This window comes from Pinus tabuliformis, chromosome 8, assembly GCF_031772625.1.
Source record: "Pinus tabuliformis cultivar Carrire ecotype Pingquan chromosome 8, CPIR1, whole genome shotgun sequence".
Taxonomy (NCBI): domain Eukaryota; kingdom Viridiplantae; phylum Streptophyta; class Pinopsida; order Pinales; family Pinaceae; genus Pinus; species Pinus tabuliformis.
In genome coordinates this window covers 1,598,356,486-1,598,377,559 of record NC_142294.1, presented here as the reverse complement: position 1 = coordinate 1,598,377,559, position 21,074 = coordinate 1,598,356,486, and positions in this window count along the sequence as shown.

Genomic DNA, 21,074 nt, shown 5'->3' with positions numbered 1-21,074 from the left:
ATTATATTTACGCCTCCACAACTTGTGGGGGACACAGCTACATATGGCAGCAAAGTGGATCTCATGCCTTAGAAACCAACGTATGGAAACTGTCGAGAAACGGAGAAAATGAAAGCGACTAGCAATGGAAATATGTTAATGTTAATACTCAACTTCCCAGAAACTTGATTCTGGATAAATCAAACAGGCTGCCAACCTATATTGAGTTGAATTGTAGGATTAATAACGAGCTTGTTTACAAAAGTGCATTTCGAAGATATCCTGCTCCAGATGACCTCTTTCCAGAGGAGTTGAATGTAAACGGAAGACGTCCGCTTCCCTCTCAGTCTCAAAACGAGGATTATATTTTCATGATACCGAAGGCCGATCGCGATGACAACCAGCCTTTAGTCTATGGTCACTTGTATCGCTTGTATGTACATAAATACATAAATGATGTACTGCTGTGCATACCGAAAGTAGAAATGGAAAATGTGGAGCATAGAATAGTGGGAGAGGGTACTGAAGAGTGGGATGAATTTGCGGGGCATTGGGATAATGGGCTTTTTTGGATCGACGACAACAACAGATTGCCTAGGCGTAACCAAAGGTTCTCCACCGCCCTTCAAACATTTCTCTCACCTACTCCATGGAAAACACTGGATAACGTGTGGGATATGGAGATAAATAAATTCTCCCACTTAATGCTGGCGCAAAATGGACCTATCTATTGGTTTGAATTCTTAGCTGGCAACGAACAATGGCGGGAAGATCAGTAGCCGTAGCCGTTTCTGTTTCAGCAAGATTAATCTTACATAGTTTGGTTTTGATTCAGGAATTGGAAGGAATTTTCGTTTTCAAATGTGATGCTATTAACCTTTAAACTTTAGTGGTAAAAATGTGTATAAGGGTATTAAATTTTTTCACTGTAGATGCTTATGTTGATCAAGTTTCTGAAAAATGTATTATTGGTAATTCCTTTCCCACAGGGAAAATGTTGGAGAGAAAAAAACCAATGGAGTTAGTGAATGTAGATATATGTGGTCTTATGAAAACATTGTCTCGTGACAAGTCAAGAAGTATTCTATTGTTTTTTTGATGATTTTTGTAGAAGAATATGCGTATATTATATTAAACAAAAAAATGATGTATTTGTTATTGTTCAACAATTTAGACGTTGCTGAGAGGGAAAGTTGATGAGAGGGAAAGTGGATATGTACGGAAGACATTAATTATAGAATGTTCCCAATAGAATGTTTGCGAAGAATAGATCAATTGTTGAGATTTCTAGGAGTATGTTGAAAGTTAAAGGTCTTCCAAACACTTTTTGGGGTAAAGCTATAATTACATCTATTTATTTTTTTTATAGATGTCCAATAAGAAGTGTGCAAAATATGATTCCATATTAAGGATGGACTAGAAGAAAATTTAGTGTTGTTCATTTCAAAGTTATTGATTGTATTGCTTATGTTCATGTTTATTTTCAAAAAAGGATTAAAAAAACTAGATAATAAAAGTGTGAAATGAATTTTTATTGGCTATTGTGAGGCGACAAAGGGATGCTTGTATGAAAAATAAAAAAAAGTACTTGTATGTCATGATGTGTTATTTGATGAAATAGAGGAAGGACATTGGAATCAAGGAATACAACAAGAAAACCCAAAAGTTATTTAACAAGAAGATGAATCTTTTGTTTGTACAAATCCATCCAGTACCCTAAATACTTTTCCCACTACATCCACACCATCATCTTCTTCAAATTCAAGTACTATTACAAGATGAAATCCTCTTTTCATAAAGGTAAAATCTTTAAATGAAATTTAGAGATATACTATTTTTCCTTTAATGTCTCACATGGTTCAAAGAAATGGATGAAGAAATTGTGGCAATAGGGAGGAATGAAACTAGGGAGCTTCTAGATCCTCCTATTGAAAAGGAAGTCACTGGAGTCAAATGGGTGTGAAAAAACAGTAGTTAGAATTGTGATCTATTGCAATTAGATTTAGAAGGAGGTGGTCACTATGTTCCAAACTCCAAGTTATAGTTATGGGAATGGGATCTAAAAAAAAATTCTTTCTTCAACTTCCTCAAAAATTCAAATGGACAATATCATTGCATCCATCTCATTGAAATGAATCCAACAATATAATTTTTTTTCTCAATCTGGTTCAAGGATCATAATTTATGAACTTTTAAGCATAGGCCATTTCAAACCTTACCACATCATCCGACCTCCACCTAGTAGACACACAATAGCCCATGTGGGAAGTTATGTGCTTGCATCGCCATCGTGGACAAGTCCATGTGGCAAGTGATCCAAGCCTAAGGTAGTCGAAGGTCATCATTGTTACTGTAACACATTTTTCAGAGACAATGTTCGACCCTATATGGATGCAACATTAATAAAGGGTGGGACTGACCTGACCCTCGACCTCGCTAACCATCTTGACCTCGACTCGGTCCATGGCTTGCTTCCTCCCCTTCTTATTATCAACATGGATGTAGGAAAAATATTGATATAATAATTTTGAAAACATTTGCTTATATAAATACCATAATATATTATTGGCAAAATAATGGGATGTAAAAAGGTATCGGAGAAGCTATATGATGTAGGGTTTAAGCACATAACAAATATTGACTTCTCTAAAGTGGTCATCGGGAATATGCTTCGAAAGCACCTTCGTGCCCGTCCTGACATGCTCTGGAGAGTTATGGATATGACTAACATGCAGGTTTTTAACTTACCCTTTTTAAATTCTTTATTTTGTAGCTATGATCTTTTTATGACTTCTAGTGGTTTTGTATGGCATTGGTGTGAATCGAACTCGAGGTAAGGTTTACAGTATATTAATTTGTTTACATCCACTACTGCTGTAAGAGTTTTGGTCTGAGTATTATGTTATTGTGCAGTGATGGGGCCCTATACGAAATTTAAATTGAACTTTGTTATGCTTGCCAATGATGCTAGCCGTTTCCATAGTGTCTACCTTTGGAGGAGTAGGATTATTAAGTTACTTTGGCACCACTAAATCACTTTTTCCTAGTAAATGTGATGGGGAAGATAATCACCAAGATCCCAGTATTTAGAACCGTGTTTACAAAAGTCGAAATAAATTACTATCTCACTAGCAAAACAAAGCGATGCCAAAATAACCTTACCCCCGGTACCTTCCCTTTGAAATAACAATAATGGAAATGTTTTGGACAACTCAATATAAATATAATTTTTTTGTTGGGTTATACATATATATTCCCAAATAATCTTGATTAGTTGGGATTTAATTTGGGAAATTTTCAATGATTTATTGGATTTTATTATATAAATAATTGAGAGAAATGAAGAATAATAATTTGTATAATTTTCATTAAGGATTTATTTTATTTTGGGCAATTTATTGACTAAGTTTAGTTTGAATGATTGAATTATTATAGTATTTATTATTTTGAACCAAAATACAATTCTTTCAATTTAAAATTTCTATCGGCCTCTCCTTGCACCTTTTGGGGCAATTGCTAGTTAGTACACGATTGCTAGAGTATAGATTGATATATTTGTTCCCACACCACTTTATTTAGATTTGCTTTTGTTGGTAATCGGGTCATATATTTTTTATTTTTCCTACAACAATGGGTTACGGTTATTTCCTAGTTACTCATTACTTTTTATTTAGGGGATATATTAATGTGTAAATAAATGTTGGAAGGTTAGTAGAGGTTAAAGTTGAAGTTTAGATTTGTTTTTTATTGGTTAAGATTTTCAAATAATTTATTTTATTGGTAAATTTATGTTTTATTGTTTATTTATGTTTTTTCAATTTTAAAGTACAATGCATTTAAGAATTAAAGGTTTATGTTTTTAATGATTTACTTTTATGTGGGGAATTAAAGTAAACAATTATGATGATATGAGTCTCTATGCAAAAATGTAATCAAATAAATATAATGTTTAATTAATTAATGAATTTTGTTTTGTTAATTTAGATAGATTTAAGAATTAAAGATTTAAGTTTTTAATGATTTACTTTTATGTGGGGAATTAAAGCAAACAATTATGATGATACCTCTCTATGCAAAAATGTAATCAAATAAATATAATAATTCTCATGTTTAATTAATTAATGAATTTTTTTTGTCAATTTAGATAGATATTTTTAAGCTTAAAAAATTGGTATTGACAAATATAATCCAACTTCTTGTGGTTGTGTTGAATCCACTATCCAACTAATAGTGAATATATGTATCTATCCACAATTTATTTAAATTAGCCTTTAGTTAGTTAAAGAAAAATATTGTATTATCTTATTTTCTGTATAATGTTATTGTTACAAAATATAATTTTATAAAACTACTTATTAATATATTTAAAAAATAAAGTTTAACATTTTTTATTACTTGTTATTTTATTAATTTTGAATATTTTACCATTCAACCATCCATTAATTGTAATGACAAATTAAAATTTTTCATGGCAAATTAAAAAATTATAATATGTAGTATCTATCTATATATATATATATATATATATATATATATATATATATAATATATATATAATCAACTTTATATTTTATTTTATTAGTTTTAATTAAAATAAACATTTATAAGGCAATACAATGTTTTTTATATTTAATTATTTATTTTTTATTTAAAAACACACACACACACATATATATATTATTTTTTATAAACAAATAATTTATAACCTATATAACTCACCATTTGTATATTTTTTATCACCTCATATATTTATTTAATTAGCATACATTATAAGCATCCAACATGTATGCAATATTTAAGAGGAAAATAGTGTATAATAATTTATATATTTATTTTGAAAGGCTAAAATGTATCCATAGATAGTCATTACTAGCTACTCGTATGTTACAAAACCAATAGCATAAGTTCAAAATTTTACAATTGAGTATTCTATAGTCTACCAAATTGTCTCTCAAAATGGAAGTAAGACTAGAAAATAAAATAAAACATGAGTTGATAGAAATGACAAACAATGCATTATGACCACTCTTCTTGAAAGATCTGTCTCGCTGTATCATCATTTATTTAGGGAGTCCACTGAAGTTGGTGGTTGGAGTCTACTATTATTGTTCGAAGAGGAGAAGTAAAAGTTTTCCAATTTCTTGGCTAGAATCAAGACCTTCTTGTTAAATCTATCCACCTTGTCCATTAATTTTTCCATGTAGATGGTCCTTTCCTATTGAGAGTATGTTCTTTCAATAATAACTCTTCCCTTACGTGTTTCATTATGTTAGTAAAGATTAATGGTTTCCATGTAAGAGGAGGTGCATGCTTTGGTAGAGTTGTTTGTGTCAAGTATCCATTCATTGGTTTCACAATCCACTTTCCTATTTGTAATAAAACTTCCGGCTTCTCAAACTTGTTCTTCCACATCAGAGATTACACTTTGGACTACTTCAGGGATAATTTCTCTATATTGGGTCATAGTAGCTCAAGCTGTTGATTGGGATTGGGTTTGGTTAAGAGGGGGGACTAAGGTTAGGAGCAAGGGAGGGGCCAAGTTATGCTCTTCTACCTCCATGGTGAGCAGAGGACAGAAAGCCTCTTGCCATGACTCAAGGACACCTAGGAGAGGATGAATTGAGTTTACTATCCTAGGGAGGGAAGGGGAAATCAAATGCAGAGTTTAGATAGGGAGGAGATGAAAAGGAGAGATAGTAGGAACTCCAACAGGGGGCACAAGGAAGGTGGCTAGGAGGCTAGCGAAGGATAACCCAACTTAACAATGAGTAAGTTAATTTCAACAAAGAGAAACATTAGAGTTAGGGAGTAAAATGGAGGCTAAAAAAACTCAAAATGAAGTCATAAAAAAACACCTCCTAGATGTAGAAGTTCCAAAAAGGGATAAATATCCAAAAGATGGTTAATCCACAACTCTCATACAACATTAATAGAAAAATGTCTACAACGAAATGGTTGTGCAGAAAAAAAATTTAAATTGCAAGAAACTTGAGACTCTGCTAATTTTGCAACAAACTAGAGGTAGTACACCCTAGACTGAGTAGTTTCTAGTTGCAAACTATCATCAATCCTTCATGAAATGACAATTCTATTATAGGATTGTTTTTGAATTTCCTTCTTTCCAAACCTATAATATTTGAAAATAGTAGGACTATAAAGTTTAGGAGTTCCCATGAGAAACAGTGGCATGAAACTTCGATCATATATAACGTGAGCTTCAACCCTCCCTCTATCTCCATTACTCCATCATGTGTTATGATATGTTATTTTTTGTATCTTTAATCACCATAATTACTACTTGAGTGCTCTTGCATTCAGAATTCAAAGAAAATTTCCCTTCATTGGACTCCCACGCAATGAAGGCTATCATCGCAACACCCTCCCACGAACTAACCAAATTACTAGATAAGCATATTTGTATGCTAGGACATGCAGAGCACCATTTGATGGGCAACCTACCATTAATATTAAATAGATGGTTATCACAATAATGTGAGGAGGTCGCCTCTCCATATTTGCACTGACCTTGGGGATATTTGTCCATTTTTGTAATTTCTTTGCATATGTTCTTAATGCACTAAGAAGAGGATGGAGCCAATTTTTTTCTAGTGTATTTGCTTTGTATTGTAGAATTTTGTTAGCTAGTTTATAACCTATTTCTAGTTGCTCGTATATGTGATAGTACAAGGGAAACTATTACTTTTAAGACTTTGATTCTTGTTAATCTTACTATTAGTCTACACCTATTAGAGACCTTGTGAGGTTGCATCCATTTTGTGGTTTTTATTATATTCAGAAAAATAGTTCTGGAATCCCTTTAGGTTATCAATTTCTAATAACTAAGATGCTTGGATATTATTAGGCCTTGCTCTAGGGATGAGATCTCCACCACATTACTAATTTTATTTCCTAGATTTCCCATATAAATGCAAGCAATTTTTCCATGACAATCTATAAATACCCCTACAAAAATAGCAAGGGTAGGATTACCCATAGAGGCCCTATCAAAGTTTAACTTTAAGAAGCCAACAAAAGGTGGTTATTATTTATTAGGACTTCAGTGATTGGGCTAGGGTTGTGGAGCTTGAAAATTTGTAAAGGATTGGTTGAGCCCCAAAATTGTGAGAACGTGTGATTCCTTGGAATTACATTCCCAATCTTATGTAGACCAAGACATTATGAGGATTGTTTTCCTTACCCTTCCCATTATGGAGTTGTAATAGTGTCCAGATTTAATGACTAATATTTGAAGATTCTTTTCTTCCTTTCTTCCATATTTCCCATATTATCAATCTCAGGATTTTTTTCCATGTTTTTTTCACTATAGCACTTGTAAAAGGTCCAAAATTCTATACATCAAGTGCTGAATGAATATTGGACCCGTTGTAATTTGATTGTCTAAAAATTATGGCCAAGTGATCCCATATTTCTAATGCAAATCTATAATTGTTAAGTAGAAGCTCGGTCGTTTCTACACTTTTCCAGTTGATGCTACATCTAACTAGACCTTGAAAACCCCTTTTTGGAGATTGTCCTGAGTTAAGATTTTGTTTTGCATGAGAAGATAGAGGAAGAGGATCACCTTTGACCATATTTTAGAGTCCCATAGCATTTTCCATTTACTTTTGTTTGAGTGTCCTTTTATGCCAACTATTAATCTATAAGCCTCCTTTAAGCTAAAATATCCTTTAGCCCACTACCTCTATTGAAGGATATCTTTCCTAGATTGGATTTTAATTCTTCCTCTTTCCATTTCATTTATGATAACTTTCTGTGTTTCTAAGCTTATGTTCACTGGCCAATGCATGCACTTCTTCCACTACTTCTATTGTTGTTGAGATTGACGTTATACCCAATACGATTGGACCAATATTATACCTTATGATATCAAACAAATTTTTGGCTCATTCAACTCTCTTTTTTCTAATTTGGGCCCATTTCTGCTAGGAACACTCCCAAAAGAGGGCTAAATTTATGTTCTAATTTCTATGCTGAATTCCAGAGAAGAAATCCATTAGCTCCACCCCTAACCCCCATCCAAATTAGTAGACTATCATCTCTTCTTGGTATGCATTTTCCCTTCCATGCATTACTCCGTAAAGATTTTGGGTTTTTAAGCCACCACATCAAGTTTTGGCTCCTAGTGATTAACTAAGGATTTTAGGGTCTCTCAGTCCCAAGCCCCCTAGGTGGTTAGGATAGTATAATTATTCCTAGATGATAAGGGCCTATTTTTGTCATTGTTTAGCTCCCCACAAAAGGGATATCTCTCTATGTTTTTTTTTTTCTAGAATTATGGCTTTAGGGGTTGCCAAGGTTGAGAATATGTATATTGGGATTGTTTGTAGAACTAATCTAAGAAAGGTAATTCTAATAGCTAGGTTGAGTGATACTGAAGGGCATTGTTATATCTCAAAATGTCACCATCTCAATGACATCGAAACCAAAAAGAACATGCTAGATTATGACAATAGAAAAATAGACCCTGAAAAAAGAAAAAAAAATACCCGAGAAGAATCTTTTTTCGCTAGAAATATTACACATCATATTTATTGTACATTTATCAAATATTTATACAACCAAAATTTTAATTTTTTAAAATTTACTAAATTATAATAAATATTTTATAAATGGACAATTAAATATTTAGGAAAAATAAATTTAAAATAGTAAAATAGTAAATATTTAATATATATCTTTTTCAATCAAAGCTTAACCTTTAAGATATATGTGAATACAAATTTTATGTTTATAGAATGATAAATTACAATAAGATTTTATATTTTATTAAAATGAAAATGAAGAAAATTATAATAAAATTTGTATATCAATTTATGCTAAAGGAATCAACAAGTAAGTCCAAGGATTTGAACACTACACCTCCTCACACATAATACATTTTTACACAACCATTTCCTATTGAGATGCCTTGAGGGCTATATCATATATTTTTTTAATTTAATTAAAATATAAAAATATTTAATATTATTTTATAATTATTCATTGCAATTAAAATTGATAAAAAATATTTAAAATTGAATTCTATGAATACATATACTTTACAATAAAATTAAGGCATTACACATTATAATTTTTTAATTTATCATTATTATTAATAGTATTTTTTTTATTAAATAATATGTTAATGTGTAAGATATGTAAAATTAATAATAATAATAATAAACTATTGATTTTAAATATATTGATTAATAATTCTACAAAATTATATTTTTTTAGGAAAACATTGCAGACCATGAAAGATGATGCAATATTTTTTCGAATTAACAAAACTTTAATTTAATTAATAAATCATCTATCAAGATATTTCTATGGCTAGTTGAAAGATGTATTAGACAAAGGCAAAGTAGGTTGGGTTATATGTGCCAATTCCGTGCCAACTACTGAAACTTCAAATATATTGATGTAAACTAGAAAAATGATTTTTTCTAATTAATTAATTTAATTAAGAAAATCATTCACCATGGTCTTTCCAAGGCTCGTTGAGTAGTGGATCACATATGGGCAAAATAGTTTGAGTTATATCTGTGAATCTCGTCCCAAATTTTGTGGCTTCAAATATATTGATCTAAACTAGAAAAATGACTTTTCTAATAATCATTTGGTCACTCTCTCACTTAGCTCTGAGTCACTTTCTCATAGGGCTTAAAGTCATCATGGATGTATGATTTAGATAACATAGAACGAATATTTATTTTATAAATGTATGCTTTTTCAAATTCAAAAGTGATCTAAAATGATCATAAATTGAATACTGATGTAGAATTGATTAACCATTACTGATTTGAATGATAACTGAAAGCATGAAAATTGAGGTAAATTGCTTGAGCAGAACACTTTATGATAGATGATTAAACATGAAATCAATGCATAACAAAATTGAAAACAGTAAAAACATAGTTATACCAGACAACAAAATGATGACGGAGTTTGTCCCTGATGGATTACGTCTCCGGGTCCACTTTCAAGATGGGGGACAGTTTTTATTAGGAATGAGAAGAAATGATTTGATTACATAGTGATTTAGTCATACTGAACTTCAACACAGGAAATTCTAACCTTTATCATCAGATAGCCCTCTGAACCGGCTTTCCAATGTCACTTACGGTTTCTAAATCAGACCTCGAATGCTCCCGAAACACTGAAAACAAAATCGCCTATGTCCTTGAGAATCTGCATACAAAAGTAAAAAAAAACTCTCATTGATCAATGAATAGAAATTCTACCTTTATAGGCCTGAAGATGCATAAAACCACCTTTGACTATATTTGAGGTGAATTTGGTTAGGTTTGGGATATGATTTGAGCTCGGTCTAGTAGTTGCTTGCGACGTAGGGTAAGTTGCTTGGTCCTTGAATTAATTTAATACCAAAAATTACAACAAAACCCACCTGAAACCTTATATTAGCCTGAAAGCCGTTAGCCGTTAGCTAACTGGGTGGAGGATTGGTGATAACACATGTGATTGTTGTTGACCCCGACGGTTTTGGGTCCCGACGGTTCCACTGACCATTTGTCGAAACAGTCACGGTTGGCAGTTACCCTGGCCCATTCACATTTCACAGTTATCCCTGACCGTAACTGCCAACCCACTGCATGGTTCCGATAAGTTTACGGTGAACTCTAACCCCCACTCACATGTTACACTGCCACAGCAACTGTTGTGGTTACTATTAACCTCCACTGGTTGACTCCACACGTTCACATGTCAGCGCTGTGGTGGAAACTCCGACATAGTCAAGGCTTTGGTTACGGACTAACTTTTGGCTAACTCTGACGAATGCCATCATTCACATCTCCTCGTTGTGGTCAGGCTACCTATGCGATTAGGATGCTGCTATTTAGGACTGTGTATTATAATTATAATGTTTTTTTAATGTTTAAACATTAGGCCGAGATCTTTATAGCTTAGGTTTAGGACTTTTAGGGTTAGGTTTTTAACAATGCTTTGAATGCATTAATTGGTGTTTTATATAATGAATAATAATGTATTTGACATAGATTTGGGATTTGAAATAGTTTCATGGTTAGGACTTAGGATTAGGGTTTAGGTTTACATACATAGATTAGGGTTTACATGTAGTTTTAGAAACCCATATGCAAACTATTGTCACAATGTGATGTTCGCGATATTCGTCACATGATGACAATAAACCCATGCCTATTGTCGACAAACGATGATATTGATCCTCTGCCACGACGACACCCATGTCGACACTAATTCTGCTTATCGAGCGATAAAAACACATATCGTCGACCATCCCTGGTGGAACTGTCGATGAACTCAAGTTGATAGCTAGGTGCAAACCCATATCAACTGAACACCATGGAAACCATATTACCTGAACAACCAACATTGTCGAACTGTCGACGCTGAACTGAAGTCATGACGACACTAAACACTGATGACGACACTTGAACACCTATGCAATTTGAATCAACGGATCCTCCTGGATCATTCCTCTCCACTTGGAAGCTTTTGGACCAGAAAAGTTTGACTAAACAATTAGTCGATGAGGGTAGAACTCCCTCTCTTTCCACCTTGACCTGACGATGTAGCAATACATTCGATCAATCACCTACAAGTGATGACCCTGATGACACTGACCATGGCACTTTTTGATTCGTGACCTGTTTCTTCCATCCGCAGTATGAACAACTTGTGATGTGGGAAAACAACCTATTATCAACATGGTAATTGAATTCTTTCCACGAAGAATCATGAGTTAGTGATTTGAAAACATCCTTGAAATCAGTTTTTGTAGAACTGTGTTCAATACATCTGATGGATATTACTAATCTACTTTTTCGAATAACTGAAATATTCAAAGAATCCTTTGATTTTGACTTCATATCAATTACTTGACTTGATTTACTTTCCTGTTGACTGATTACTAAGTGAGCTTTTTGCATGGAACTCATCTAGCTGTGACATACAGATTGGTACAACCTAGTTTGACTTTGAAAGTATCTAAGTAATTGTTGATTTACTTGAATCACTATTTCTTCGTCTCTTAACTAATATCTCCATTGACTAACACTTTCACTCAATGCATTAGTTTTCAAATCATGATAAGGAAACTTTAGATCTGCTTTTGAAATTGCTTTTTCATGAAAACTTATAGACTACCTCTCCACTTGAAAAGAGGCTTCATTACTTTTTAAAGCATGAAATTACAATGCAATACCAAAGAAATGTAACACTAATTTTCTCCAATACTGACCTGCACCCCTGAAACTGAAAATAAACATACCATCTAAAACAAGTCTCTGATTAGACTCACATGTACCATTTCCTGCAACACACTGCTGATGATGATAGTTTCTAGAATTCAGTTGAATGAATGAATTGTGATTCATTATGTCTTTAAGAAGATGTTCATAGGAAATTAAATGTATCTCATGTTGCTTATCCTATTTATGAATAAGATTTCTTGGAAAGGAATTAACCACCTTGACCAATTGATTTATAAAATGAATCTTGCATTCTAAACAATCATCCTTATTTTGTTCCTTAATAAACATGAGTACATATTTCCTTGAACTTATTAACTGCTTAACTTGATTTGTAACAATTAAATCCAAGTTTGATTTGACTTTATGTGCCCTAACAATAAATTCAACCCTTCTTTCTTTAGGTGATATTTATTTTCTCTTCTGTAAAACAATGCATCTCTATCATAAAGATAAGGATTTCCTAAGACAACTCCACATATGTCTACTGGGACCACATCTAACTCCACTTCATCAATGTACTTAGATGTAATTGCAAATTTTTACTGACACTAATTTGTGACATGTATCTGAGTTGATTTATTAATCCAACCTAATGGGTATGGTCTTGGATGATTCTGTGTCTCCAATCCCAATTGATGAACTACATTTTCAGATATTAAATTTTCTTATGATCCACTATCAAACATTGTGTCAATCTTTGTATGCTCAGATGTTATCCTTATCTCGAAGAGTTCAACTCTTTTATCCTCATGTGAAGGACTTATGTTTGAAGAAGATAGATGAGTGTTTGAACTTGAACTAGTGTCAGAAGTTTTACCTATCGTAACCATGGTGGTTATCCCCCTTTCATCACCTAAATCTGAACGTAGATCCTGCTGGACTACTGCGATGGCCTTTATTTCATCCTTCACCTTAAGGAAATTTTTGGGCTTAAGTTCTGGATGAGGTTTCCAGCACTTCAATTCATCATGACCGATTGTCTAGCAATGAGAACAATTAGGCCTTTCCCTCTGAACGATCGCTGATTTCTTTCTCTTCAAAACGTTCTTCCCCTTATTGTCTTTGTAATCTTTGGTTTCCAACTCTTTGGACGACTGAGATGAAAACTTCAATGGTCTACCACCTGATTCAATATGTATGGCGTGAACACACACCTCATTAAAATCATCAGGATTAAACATCAATAAAGTATGTTGCAAATATGAATGTAAACTGCCGATGTATTTTAACAAAGTTTCACGTGTATCCAATCAAATACCAAGTGCCAATGCTTTCTTTCTGAACCCCTGAGTAATCTCCTAAACAATTTTCCCTTTACCTTGCCTCAGATGTTGTCAATCAATAATAGCTTGTTGCATGTATCCTAAAGGATAGAACTGTTTCCTATGAGCTTTAAAAAACTTAGACCATGACGAGATGACTTTTCCTTTATGCTTTACATCTATCTAAGTTTTACTTTCTCACTAGATTAAAGTTGTTCCATCCATTCTAAGTGTAGCTAACTGAATTTTAGTTTTATCGCTAGAAATGTTCTGAATGCGATAATACACTTCTGACTACTTTATCCAGTTATCTAGCTTTTCAGGATTCATTTCATCATCATAAACACATAACCCAAATTTAACATCAAGTTTCAAAAGAGATGTTTTCTTAGGTTTCTTTTCTGTTTCAGATTTTACATTGGAAGAAGAAGAAGAAGAAGAGGATGATGGAGATGATGGAGGTGAAGTTGGTTTATCAACCCTACCTTTACCTTTATCCTTCTTCGTCTTTGAAGAAGAAACACTCTCGCGTTCTTGTCTTCATACAATTCTCCCAACATCTATTGCATGGTTAAGAATGCCTACTGAAACCATTCTTCACTCATCTTGGTTTCAGCGTTTTCACCTAGATCAGGTCCTGACATGGTAAATTTCTAAACGACTCATCGCTTTCCAATATTTGGATTGATCTGCTCAAGGATTCCTTCTCCTGGTTGCGACTTTGACCAGGTTAACAATCAATGGCACATTCTACAAATGCAACCTACTCTGATACCAAATTATATGATCTGAAATGATCATAAACTAAATACTAATGTAGAATTGATTAACCATTAGTGATTTGAATGATAACTGAAAGCGTGGAAATCGAGGTAAACTGCTTGAGTAGAACACTTTATGACAACTGATTAAACATGAAATCAATGCATAACGGAAGTGAAAACAGTAAAAACACAGTTATACTAGACATAAAATTGATGACGGAGTTCATCCCTGATTGACTACATCTTTGGGTCCGCTTTCAAGATGGGTGATCGTTTTTATTAGGAATGAGAAGAAAGGAGCCAATTACCTAGTGATTTAGTCAGACTGAACTTGCACACAAGAAATTCTGACCTTTATCATCAGATAGCCCTCTGAACCAGCTTTCCAACGCCACTTACAGTTTCTAAATCTGACACCGGATGCTCCCGAAACACTGAAAACAAAATCACCTATGTCCTCTAGAATCTGCATACAGAAGTCAAAAACCACTCTCCTTGATCAATGAAGAGAAATTCTACCTTTATAGGCCTAAAGATGCATAAAACCACCTCTGACTGTATTTGAGGTGAATTTGGTTAGGTTTGGGATATGATTTGAGCTTGGTCTAGTAGTTGTTTGCCACATAGGGTAAGTTGTTTGGTCCTCTAATTAATTTAATACCAAAAATTGCAACAAAACCCACCTGAAACATTATATTAGCCCGAAAGCTATTAGTCGTTAGCTAACCGGGCGGAGGATTGGTGACAACACATGTGATTGCTGTTGACCCCGACGATTTTGGGTCCCAGCGGTTCCGCTGATAGTTTGCCAAAATGGTGATGGTTGGTAGTTACCCTGGTCTGTTCACATTTCTCAGTTATCCCTGACAGTAACTTCCCACCCACTACATGGTTCCGATAAGTCTACGGTGAACTCTAACCCCCATCACATGTTACACAGCCATGGTAACTATTGCGGTTACTACTAACCTTTGTCGGTTGACTCCACACATTCACATGTCAGTGTTGTGGTGGAAACTCCGACGCGGTCAAGGCTGTAGTTAGGGCCTAACTATTGGCTAACTCTGACCAATGCCACAGTTCACATTTCCCTACTGTAGTCAAGATGCCCGTGCGGTTAGGCTGCAGTGGTTTAGGACTGTGTATTGTATTTATAATGTTTAAACATTAGACCGAGAGCTTTATAGCTTAGGTTTAGGACATTTAGGGTTAGGTTTTTAACAATGCTTTGAATGCATTGATTGGTGTTTTATATGATGAATAATAATGTATTTGACATAGATTTGGGAATTGAAATAGTTTCATGGTTAGGACTTAGGATTAGGGTTTAGGTTTAGATACACAAATTAGGGTTTACATGTAGTTTTAGAAACCCATATGCAAACTATTGTCACAATGTGATGTTCACGATATTTGTCACATGATGATAATAAACCCATGCCTATCATCAATAAACGACGATATTGATCCTCTGCCATGACGACACCCATGTCGACACTAATTCTACTTGTCGAATGACAAAAACACATGTTGTCGACCATCCCTGGTAGAACTGTCAATGAACTCAAGTCGACAGCCAAGTGCAAACCCATGTCAACTGAACACCATGAAAACCATATTACTTGAACAACCAACACTGTCAAACTGTCGACGCTGAACTGAAGCGACGAGGACATTAAACACTGATAACGACACTTGAACACCTGTGCAAATTGAATCAACGGATCCTCCTGGATCAAAAGGAGAAAAGTTATGTAATCTAATTGATTGTTTGTGGCTAATAAATTAACATACAAATAAACATTAATACATAAATCTGCAAATCAGAAAATTATTTGCAAATCTACACTTAAAATTGAGCCTATGCTACTATTCATATTTATTCAAATATTAATATACCCTTAAATAAAACGCTCATAATTAGCCATGGTCAATAATTACACAAAAATAAATAGCTCAAAATTAATTATGGTAAAAGAAAATAAAACGCTCATAATTAGCCATGGTCAATAATTACACAAAAATAAATAAAAAAGTTAGAACAAAATATAAAATATATTGTTAAAAATATTTAAAAAAAAAACTATTTGCTTTTTGCATCACTGAGTGTACGAAAATTGAAGAAACGCTCAACGAAAATAACGCTTTGGGGTATTCCCGGAGGTTACTTCAAAATTCAAAATTTAAATTTCACATTCAAGTGAATTCGCGGCGGGATGTTCCATGGATGACCATGTCATGGTCATCGTAAGACCGTCAGAGTAAGATGTTCTTGGATATTTTTGTTGATGGTCATCGGGGCGGCTGTATGCTCCAGGTACGCAGTTCTTTTAATAGTTATTTTTGATATTTAATGCATATGTCAGTTTATGTGGACGGAGACGGAAAAGTGGGCCAGAGCAGCGATGTAACCAGGTTTTGATAATCTGCAATCGGGATAAGGGTTGCCTTCAAATACACTTACTCACCTTTCCAGTAGAGGAATTTGACAGGTAAATCGTTCATTTCTGAGTGATTTATTCTTCAAATACAGTTAAAAAAGATTCTTAAAGTACGAAGAAGTGTTTACAACAATTAATCTATTTTGAAATTCCAACCCTTATCGCGACACACCTAATCAACCTGCTGGAGAAATTCAGTCGATAATAAATCGTGATTGGCGGCCATTGGCTGACCTCGCCATGCTTCCCGTGAAGCGATTCACGAAATCCTCGTGAAAGGGACGGGTGAATGACTTCCAAGTTGCAACTGCATTGGCGAAATCGATGAAGCTCACCGAATATTCATGTGAGACTCATCAGTTAACGGTCAGCCATCGGTCACCTCGATGATTCAGTAATATTAAAGTCATATCGTCATTATCCTGTCGTATCTTCTCTCCCCTGTATGAATCGGGTGACTTCTGTCCGTCAAATGAAAATCTGCATGCAATTATTTCCATCCATTATACAACGAATTCAATTGACCAGTTAAATCATCGTAACGAAGTTTATCCATCTGTGAGAGATTAACCAGGAGAAGGAATGCATTTGGCGTAGGATTAAGCATTCAAAATATACCAGGGTTCCTTGGATTTGTGACATTGATAGAGTTGGAATGAAAGCAATTGTATGGTAAGTAACCAAACAGGTTAGCTTAGGTTATTGGCGCTACACAACTCTCTTTAAGGATCTATGGAAAATAGCCGTGTAATGTCATTCGCTCGTTTCATTGTTCATGCTGAAAACATATCCGGAAAATAGAGATAAATTGCACGGAGGGTTGCACATCTCTTCATCGATAGGATGCAGTGCCTTGTTCAATTGGATACCCGTTTAGATTGGGGAATATTTTGGAATTAGATGGATGGGAGTGTTTATTTTAGAATATTTTGGTATTATTTTTTCTTTTTTATTGGATTTTAGAATATTTTCTGAATTGATCATTTAGGTAAGTTCAATGGGTGATTATTGATTTGGAAGTAAAAATTACAGTCGCCTGACAAGAATGTGAGATTAAGTTAATTAACAATTATTATTATTTATATTTAGGAATCATTACTTTTATTTTTTAATGGAAATAAATTATATTATAATTAAAATATAAATTTATAAAATTGAAAATATCATAATATATTTTTTCTAATTATATTATGTAGATAGGTTTGTTTATTTTCGAACAGGGTTTTATGAATTCATAGATAGATGATAGGGATTTAAGCTCTAGCAAATATTTTAGGGTATTTTTAGTAGTACACATAAATTAAAAGTTGAGAGTTAAGTTCAAAGTAGTTGTCATTTTTGTCTTTTTAATTAAATTAGTTAATTAAAAGAAATAAAATATAAACAAGTGTGATATGAAATGAGAGATAGTTTATTGGGCATGTGGTAATAATAAGCTATCATATTGGCCCATAATATTATAACAAAACCGATTGAAAATTAAAAATATCTATATTATAATGAGAATTAATCTTCATAATTAAAAATTTTATTACAAATTCTTACAATTTTATATATATATATATTTATATATATATATTTAATTAATAATAATAATAATAATTATTTAATAGTTAATATTATGATATTTTCAATTTTAACCATCCTAAATATATTGTAGTTAAATACTTTAATACTTTTTATAAATTTATGTCTATCCAATTTTACTAATTATTTAATTTATATAAATGCGTTATCGTAAATAACGCACATTTCATTAGAATTATAAAATTCAATTAAAATTTAAATATTGAAAATCTCTTAACATAAAATTAAAGTTAATAATAAATAATCGAATAAAAATGTTTACAACTCCATAATAACCATAACCATTTTGAACGCTATAACATATATGCTACCCATTATTAAATCCAAGGAATTCTTGTTTTATTCGTTAGATGCTTCACCAGAGAATCTAGAACATTTAAATTAAAAAATACCATTTTGAACGCTATAACATATATGCTACCCATTATTAAATCCAAGGAATTATTGTTTTATTCGTTAGAAGCTTCACAGGAGAATCGTGAACATTTAAATTAAAAATAAAATGGAGCATTGTATGAAAATAGTTTATATCATTTAAATATTATAAATGAGGATAATGAGAATTGTGTTTATTTTACTCTTAAATTGGGTAATTAGTTGCATAGATGGGTATGGTATCAAATTGATGTTGTAAATTTGTTTATGTTAGAATAATTTGTTAAACAGATAGTTTATATGGGAGTTATTTTAGTGCGATTTTTTTGGATATTCCGGGGCTTAAATCTGATGAAAAATTTGAGGTGAAATCTTGATTTGTGTTATTCAAACTAGTTTTTTGAGTGTATATATTGATTCAACACCCTCGAAAACCCCTAAGGCACTTCGATTTCATAGGATTACCCATCAAGATTGTGATTTCAATAAATTCTGGCCAAATTTTAGAGAAATTAGACTGAAAAACTTCCAAAAAATCACACTAAACACAACTCCGTTTTTATGAAGAGTTATTATTCATTAATTATTTAATAATATATTTTTTTTAAGTTCGAATTACAAATTTGCTAAAAAAAATAATTTTTATAGAAAGTTATTATTCATTAACTATTTAATAATAATTCTTAGACAATTCTAATTTATAAATCATTATTTTTTTATATAACAATTCAATTTCCAAATACTTACCAGAGTTTATTCATTTGGTCATTCAAAATTTCCACAAAAGAAAACTCATTTATAAGTTGAACAACCAAAATCTCCATGAAATTCCTTTTGCACCGCATGATTACACTCTTTTTGTCTCCATTAGTTTTTTCTTTTCTTAAATTAATGTTTGGATTTCCCAATGATGGTAGTCAATTTATGTTTTGCAATGAATTTTTATTTTCTTGAATTAATATTTTCAAAGTTGATTGTAGTTTATTTATATTTTACAATAAGTTTATAATGTCATATTTGTTTGTTTGTTAAGTTGTGTGAATCATGAGATGTTTGTATATTTAATTTTTGGTTATAAAAATCACTAGATTGTATCTAAGCCATCAAAATCACTGAGCCTCCCATACCAACTTTTAACATGGCTAGATTTTTTCCCACTGAAACCAATCCTTAACATTACTATATTTTTACCAATTGAGTTGGGAACCTATGACCTTTATATAAAAAATTACCTTAAAAATACACCTTATCACCATCTATTATACAAGTAAACAAGTTGATAATATCACATTAATATAATAATAATAAAATATTATAAAAATTATTTATTTTATCAATTATTCTAAATAGGCATGTACATTATTTCATTGAACCTCGCCACCATCTCTTGCGAAAATATATCTTTACATCTATGTACTTATCCATTCACAGTCAGTAATACATTTATTTTAGGGGCGAATGTTCGGGAAATTAAGGGGTTTTAAATTTTTAGTGGGCGAATATTTTATATCATAGTACATTTTTACAAATCACCTCAAATAGCCCACCTTATTTTAAGGGAGAGGGTAAAAAAGGTAAATTTAGCCCTTGAAATTAGGAGTTACAACCTTCCATTCTCGCCCATTTTCAAGAATATGTTTTATTTAAGTGAATCCATTCGCCCATTTTCAAGAATAGGTTTTATTTAAGTGAATCCTATGGGCCAAAGGCCCAAATACCATATTTATAAAAGAGGTATGGTAAATTAATAAAAATATAAATAAATGAGAGGTATGGTAAATAAATAAAACATTTTTTATATTTACTCCATAAGTCACCTTATATACATGGAAGGGTGTAAACAAATAAAAATATAAGTAAAGTGGAGGTATGGTAAATAAATAAAACGTCTTTTATACTTACTCAAAAAGTATGGTAAATAAACAAAAGTATAAATAAACTAGACGCATGGTAAATAAATAAAACCTCTTTTTATATTTAGTCCATAACCCTCGTTCTATTTATGAAGGCTCAAGAAAGAGGTTTTATTTAAGTGAATCCCGTGGGAAAAATACCATATTTGTAAAAGAGGTATGGTAAATTAATAAAAATATAAATAAATGAGAGGTATGATAAACAAATAAAACATTTTTTTATATTTACTCCATAAGTCACCTTATATTTAGGAAAACTCAAAAAATGCATTATATTTAGGTGAAACCTATGGGCAAAATACTATGGGACAAATACCATGGACTAGATTTTTATTAATACCATGCAAAAAAACATTATTAACCCTAATATTAGTATTAATAAAAATAAAAATTGCACATGGTATTGACCCATGGTATTCACCAAAATGGCACATGGTATTGACCCATGGTATTCACTTGGAATGTAGCCTATTTAAATGGGGGAATTAAACCAACAAAG